At 36.8% G+C, this 7785-nt stretch overlaps 1 protein-coding gene across 1 annotated transcript in view; it reads right to left on the bottom strand.

Annotated features, from left to right (window-relative positions):
* Positions 1–7785, bottom strand: part of PRELID3B (PRELI domain containing 3B) — a 61282-nt gene that overhangs the window by 17534 nt on the left and 35963 nt on the right. The window lies entirely within an intron of this gene.

The raw sequence follows: 7785 nt of genomic DNA on the forward strand, positions 1-7785 counted from the left end.
AAACTTATCCCTGGTAGATCTGAATATATGCCTAAACAATAAAGCTTGCAGAATCTAAACAGTTAAAGGACATGTTAAGAAAAAGTTTTTTTTTTTTTTTTTTTTTTTTTTTGTCAGTACTTTATTTTTACTGTATTGATTTTACAAGGGAAAAATGTTGAAGTACCTAAAAATTCCTTGTCTTGGAATTAACTGACATTCTTTTTCACTTGACTTAAATTTACTTAACCATTTGTGAAGTTTTGGCACATTTATTTACTAATATTAGAGAAGCTATAAATATTTTGAAGCAAAAAAAATAAATCATTTTCTGTGTTGACATCTTAAGTGGTCCAACTATTTTCCCACTGACTGAATGCAAGTTTTCCTTGATTTTTTTTTTTTTTTCCCAAGAAGAACACATGGCATTCAGGAGAAAATCTTCAAAAACATCTAATTGTTTTAGTCACTGCTTGACACCAAGTCCTTTGAAGGGCTGATAATATACATCTCCCTTCTCAGAGCTCAATGAATTGCTCTTGACACTCTTTGCACTCCCTGAAAAGGGGAAAGCTCTCACTTCAACTTAACCCCTGCTCAGCATGGCACTTGGCTGAACGACACCAAGCAGCAGGTAATGCTCCTGCCCAGCGGGGAGTCATCCTCTTTCCCCCTCTGCTCACACCCCTCATGGCACCCCGCCAGCCTCCTGCCCCCACACCTGGCTGAGGAAGGTCAGGCATTTCCAGCATCCTCCACAGGCGCTGTCGATCTCCCTGCAGGGGGAACTGGGCAGCCCCATGCTCCAGCAGAGCAAAACCAGAGCCCGCTGGAAGCAACAGACATGAAGGGCCATGACATGGCAGTCCTGCGGGCCCTGAGGCTGGACCATGCCCATGGCCGAAGGGGCCACTGCCACAGGGACCGAGCCTTCCCCACGCTGCCGCCATTTTGTGTGCGGCTAACGGCACGTGCACATGTGTGCCTGCTCGCTGCCACCTTCTGTGTGATGTACCATTTTTTTTTTTTTCTGTATAGTATTAAACATAGCTTTCTTTGTTTGGGAAGAGATTAATAAGGAGAGAAAAAATGAACTTTCTGTTCCAGTTCAAAAACCTTTCTGGGGGGAGTTTTGATAGACTACATATATATATATTTAAGCTAAATTCAAGCATACGGTCATTAGTAGTTTGCTTTAGGAAAGAAAAAGTATCTAAGGATTCAAATTGAATGCTAAATTAGAACTACATTAGAATTAGAACTTCACAAAAATGTTGCTCCACTTAAATGATACAAACACTGCTGAGGTATCATTACATCACTGGCCTGACGAGCAAGGCCTTATTTCCCTTATGAGGGGAAATTAGCAGGGTTTCGTAATTGACGTGTTTCCATGTAGTTTTTGTTTCTCTGCTTCCCTGAAGGTCAGTGGAGGCACCTGAATTTTACCAATGAACTCATTATATTTGACTGTTTTCTTTATAAGTATTCAAATCCTATCTGTAGTTGACATCTTTTCAGGTTTTCAGTGTTAGGAAATATTCCTATTACAAGCTGTAATAACTGTAGAAAAAAGAGGTAAGATATAGCCTTCCTGGTACAGGTGATTATAATTAAAAAATAGAAAGATGAAAGATAGACATAAAGGATGAAGTTTAAAAGTACACATTTGCAGTTTTTAAATTACAGTAATTAAAAAGTATAATCAATATAACTAGCCAGAAAACTATTAACATCTAACAAATTAAATGGTGAATGACCACAAACTCAAGTAAGAACTTATATCTGTGTCACAGATTTTTAAATGGTTTTATTCAAGAAAACTAAAAAATAATTATGCTCACAGAACTCTAGTGATATAAGTAAGTAATAGTACCTCAGATGTTATGAGGAGATTTTTCTCAAAACTCAAGGATCAGCTAAGGTCTCAGTTTCCAGGAAAAAATTAGTAGGAGTTGAGCTTCTGGTACACATTCATCTATGTCAAGATCCAAGATGGCTTTTCCGAGACAAAAGAATGGTTGACCTGGGATGAAAAGGATTCACCTCTTCAGCCACCTAAGCTACATTTTCTCACTGAACCTTTTTTTTTTTTCTTTTTTTTTTTTTCTTTCATTTCCATGCACGCATGCATGACAGATGTGTGTGCAAAGAAGTCCTTGCATAGAAGGTGAAGAATTTGCTTTCCTGAACTAGTTTTACAAATGATTGTAAGGGTGGACAGGCAACCTTTTTTTTTTTTTTTCCCCCCAAACTTCTGCAGATGCTAGAGATTTAGAAAGGCTGGTAATTACTGAAAGGGCACTGTTACTATACATTTTGTTCTAATGCTGTATTTTTAATTTGGGGCAGCCTTGAGGTGTTTATTAAATTGTTAACTACTTCAGAGGCTTAGTTGTTATTAAAATTAATCCTGAAAGGAGAGTTTAATAGTGGATCTTTACAAACACAATAATTGAGATATATAACATGTGGACAGCTGTTATGATGACTGTTTCCATAACAGCACACAGCAACAGAAAGGTCCACAATGACACAGGATACTGTTTCTATGGCAATAGAATGCCTTAGCCTCAAGGATGCAAAGAAGTCCATTATGAAAAGTAGAAACTGGCATTTCAGATTAAAGGGAATTCCTTGTTTATACTTATCTATGTCTAGCTACTTGTTGCCATGTTTTTCTTATACATAGCTTGTGGACTTTTTAAGTTGGTGATCCTTTCTAGTTTGTTTTCAAAGTAAAAAAAAAAGGCTGATTATCTAGTTATTCTGTCTGTCGTTCCCTTATAACTTTTGAATTTGTTGGTTAACTTCAGTCAAATCAGGGAGTGGGACAGGGATATGCTTCTGATTCTATGAAAGCAACTAGACAGGAAGAGTGCAGGAACCCAGAGCAGGGGCATCACTGGTAGGAAGTGTATATGAACACTTGTATATGGTTGCTCAGCCAGGCAGTAACAAGAGGTGACGCCTCCTATCAGGGGATATAGGACAAGTGGCATCGAGGCTGAGGACAGGAGGAACTTGAGATACTGGAAAGGAAGAAAGATGAGGGTGAAGAATCTGCATTTATGGTGCACTGTAGCCACTTGAAATAGGGAGGTGAAATTGTGAGAAATAAAAAATTCAGTGGCATGGTAACAATTTCAGCATGGTAGGAGTGTACACACAGACACAGATGCAGACAGACACACAGACCGGCCTGTCAAGGAGTTGCAGGTTTTATCTTCAGCAAAAGTGAGTTATGCCCCTGCTAAGTAATAACAATTCTTAGCAACAGTGGGACTCTCAATTTGTGCTTTTTCCATGTTCCATGTACTCCGTATCCTGGGTACGTTAGACATCTGCCTGTAAAATTCCTTCCAGCTTATTCTTCTCGTGGTCAAATTTTCAAAAGCTTAGAAATGTGTTAAATGCTGGGGTTAACACCCAGAAAATTCACAATAGAACTTCTGCACTTCTTTACAAGCACTCACCAGAAATTGAAATTCATACAACTGAAAAAGTGACTATTTTCAGTAATTTCAGCTCATATTTTGCATCAAAATGAAGGAATTTTTCAACAAATGTTTGGAAATTCAGCCAGTGCCAAATAGAAGGTCATTCAGTACAGGTCGGGGAAACTTCAATTAAAAGATAACTGGCACATTTCGTTATAGTTATTTAAGGAATCTTTAGCAACTCATAACAGAAGAACGAGTATGCAAAATCTCTACAGTTTTCCATAAACCGTATTAGCATGGGCAGAAAACTACATTTAAATATAACAACAGATTGCTCATTCCTGTTAAGAACTCTGTGACTTATGTTGGAGCACCATGTGTAGAGTCTGAGGTTGGGTGCGGTGAGTGTTTGGGTGCTGATGACTTTTCTTAGCATGTACCCAGTATTTCAGGACAAGGGGATACCAAGCATTAATAGCTGAAAAACTGCTGATACAGTTTTTGTGTCTGCTTTTAAAAAACTGGAGCCATTAGTGGTGCCAAAAAATTAAAAAAATTAAGGCAATCTAATTACTGCTATTTTAAAATACTAAGGTTCCTTTGTAGCCATGGAAACAAAAATGCAGACATTAACAAGCAAGGGGGGAAAAAACTGGTGTTTCCTTGACAACAGAAAAAAGCATAGCTCCATGAAACCGAGAGGAGAGAATGACAGAAATACCTTTTACCATGACATACAACAGAAATACAAGTCCAGTGCAATAGCATACACCACTAGAAAAGGTGAAGCGACTCTGCCAGGAAGCCATAAGTAAGAAAGTCCTTCTTGGACAAAAGGCACGCGATTCAAGCAATAAGTGCCAACCCTGAGACTGATCTAGTGCCTTGCAGTGTGGATGGGATTAGTGTACTCTGGAGAAATCTATCCCTGGGCAGACTGGACACTACTATTTCACAGCCAGGTGTGGAAGAGCAGCTCTTTCTTGGACTGCATCATAAATTCTGTGTATATATAGCCCCTCTTTGCCCAATGAAAAATGGTATAAATAGTAGGTAAGATTATGACACAGGAAGGGATACAAGTAGTATACAACTTTAACTTAATTATTCTCACTCAAAATATAGAAAGGCTGGCAGCCACTCACACAATCCAAAAATATTTTTGTTGGAGGAACACAAAACCGTTCAAACACAACAAAATAAGAGAAACCATAATAGAGGTAAATAAGAGGAAAACAGTAAGATTACAGGGTTATTTTTTCCGGTGGTTAGTATATAGCATAATAGAAAATTGATACATACAACAATTTAATGAAATTAAAAAATAGAAGAGTTAATTGGCTAATTTGCCACAGGTATTTTGGAAGAAATGAATCTTCCAAAAGAGGTCTTTCTTTTACACTATCCAGTTTATGTTATTGCAAGCATTGCTACACAGTGGAAATGCAAGTATATCAATCAGCTCAAAATCCTAAACAGTTTTGTGGCTATAGCAATAAAGAACTGGATACTAAGCTACAAGAATGTAGGGTTTCCTTGACAACATGTTGAGAAAAAACACAACTACATAAAAGATTATAAAGAAAATAAAAATAAAATAAAATAAAATAAAATAAAATAAAATAAAATAAAATAAAATAAAATAAAATAAAATAAAATAAAATAAAATAAAATAAAATAAAACAAAACAAAACAAAACTATATATAAATATATATGGTTGAGTTGGCTGAATGGTTTTACCTGTGTGACTGGTGCAGGTGTGGAGTCACAGGTCTAGCTATTGACGTTTTCCTTTACTGTTTTTGATACTGATCAGAAAGTTGATTCAAGTGATGAATGACCCTGTCAAATTATGGTCTTATTTTCTGTAAGGTACATATAAGTTAATGTAGCTGGTGTTTTTTAGAACATTTCTGAATATCATCTGAAGTTCTGAAGTTATCTGTTTTCTATGACAAATAAGAAACAGATGGGAGAATTAGTATGACTAGTCTGTGCATGTGTAAAAAAACCCTAACCTTCCTGACTTTCTGAGTAGAAGCAACTGTTCCTCTGAAAGCTACATTGCTTTTAAGTGCATCATAATTGCAATTACTCATATTTATGATGTGATATGCCTGAAAATATTATAGCTCATTATTCCAGCAATCTAAAAGACCTGAAAAGACCCTTCATACTCCTTCTGTAAACATTTATTTTGTAGAAGAGGCAGCATAAGTTCCTCTATTTTTACCCTTTCAACTGGTAGCAAATAATGACTTAAGCAAGAAGGAGTAGTTGGAACTCTTCATTACCACCCTATCTCCTGGTACTTAGGAGCAAGGCTAGACTCACTGGTCTACTTTTTCTCTCATTAGTTTGAGCTTTGTTCTTGGGTTGTAGAATATCCCTGTGAATTAATCCATGAAACTGTCATTCACCAGAACTGCTTATGCTGAATTTATAAAAAAAAAAAAAAAAAGAAGAAGCCAAGAGAAGCCCCAAATCCCCAAATCAACCCTGTATGATGATTCAGCATGAAGAGCCCTACCTAAAACACATTAAATATAAATTTGGGGAAAAAAGGTCTGTGGTTTTTAATTGGAGATGGTTTGGATATATATGTTTTTATTTTTATTTTTATTTTTATTTTTATTTTTATTTTTATTTTTATTTTTATTTTTATTTTTATTTTTATTATTTTCTTTGAGTGAATGTCTACATGCAAAGCCCTGCTGCTGGGTTATGAAATGCATCCAAGCATTTTAAAGCAGAAATTCAATTCTTAGTGAAACACTTTAGTTGTGTGCACAACCAGCTGAACCTTTTCTTTTTTTGTGTTTGCCTCAGCATTTTCTCAGCAGTCCTTGACTCCTTTTCTTATGGGATCTATTACTTTTACCTTGTGTTTTAGTTTTTTCCCTGTACTGGCTTTTTTTTTTTTGGCAACTAGAACCATTTGCTAACGAAGCTGTGTCTCTCCCTTTTGCTGTTTGAGCAAATTTTTGCCCTTAAGTTCTTTTCTCTTTGACTTTTTTTTTTTTTTTTTTTTTTTTTTGGGGGGTTTACCAATATGTGAGTGTTACACTCCTGTTTAGGGTGGCAGTTCTTGCTGTCTCGCCAAAATATACAACAGCGCCATGTGAACCTCAGTAGCTGTTAGTCAGTATTGATATTAGGGTAATAATTAGCTCTTCAGCTTACTAGAATGCCTTCATTAATCCTGCTTTCAATATTTTTATTGTATTTAAATGTTTCCAAAATTTGAATACTTGCTTTAAAAGATTCTAACAATTTATACAGCTGTATTTTGTGGGGAAAAATATCACGTTAAGTACCATAGTACAAATGTACCTTTGGTCAAATGGAAACTGTAGGCAACCTTGCTCTGTACATTGAAACTTAAGAGTTCACATATATAAAATAAGTATTGCTATTTGAGATAACTGATAGCAACTTTATATAATAAGTCTTCATGGGGATTAGTCCCCAGAGGAGGATGAGGTACATTTAGACATTTCGGATGTCACTTTATCTGCAGCAAAGTGGCCAATACCACGACAGAAATTATAGATGCTGTAGTGGCTGTATCCAGGCTACTAGCCTGTATTAGGCTACTAGAAAGTCACTACACAGCGTGTCCATGACATACCGAGACAAAATGAGTAGTATGTACCTTTCAAAGATACTGCTTCAGGCTATGCATTTTGTTACTACCCTTTCAAACTGGGTCAAGAAAGTTGTGACTCACACACACCAAATTCTGCTGGTTTGGCATTCAGCTCTGGATCCTCTGTGGCCAGAAGGTGGGGTGACAGTGACACTACACACTATACAGCAACATGGATATTGTGAAGTCTCCTCCCTGTGCCATCCCCACCTGCCCAGCTGTCCAGTTGCCCTGCTCATTAGCATTAACAAAACACCAAATGCAACAAAAACCCTGTTTGATTTGGGGGTCATTTCAATATTAAAAAACAAAATAAAACAAAACAAAAAACCACACACCTAAACCCTCACACTAAAGAATACATATGCTTTGTGTCCAAGCACATGGTTTTTCAAGCTGGATGCCTTCTCTCAGGCATACATGAAGATATGCATTTAACAAGTGCTGGTCCCTTGCTGTCATGGACCAGACAAGTCATAAAGACTCTGTGAAGTTTTCAAGCTCCTTTCCAAAACTGTTTTGTCTCTGTTTCATTCTTCTTGGTCAACAAAATGTTGAGAAGTGTTCTCACTTGTCTGTCAGAAAACTTCCCTCTGTCCCTCCCAGTAATGTAGTATTCACATCCATTTATATTCATTCCCTCTTGTGCCAGCAGTTGCATTTTAGCTTAAAGAGCATTTTCCTGTCCTTCATCATGGTATTATAGAGAACAA

The sequence above is a fragment of the Anas acuta genome, chromosome 16 (genome assembly GCF_963932015.1).
Source record: "Anas acuta chromosome 16, bAnaAcu1.1, whole genome shotgun sequence".
Taxonomy (NCBI): domain Eukaryota; kingdom Metazoa; phylum Chordata; class Aves; order Anseriformes; family Anatidae; genus Anas; species Anas acuta.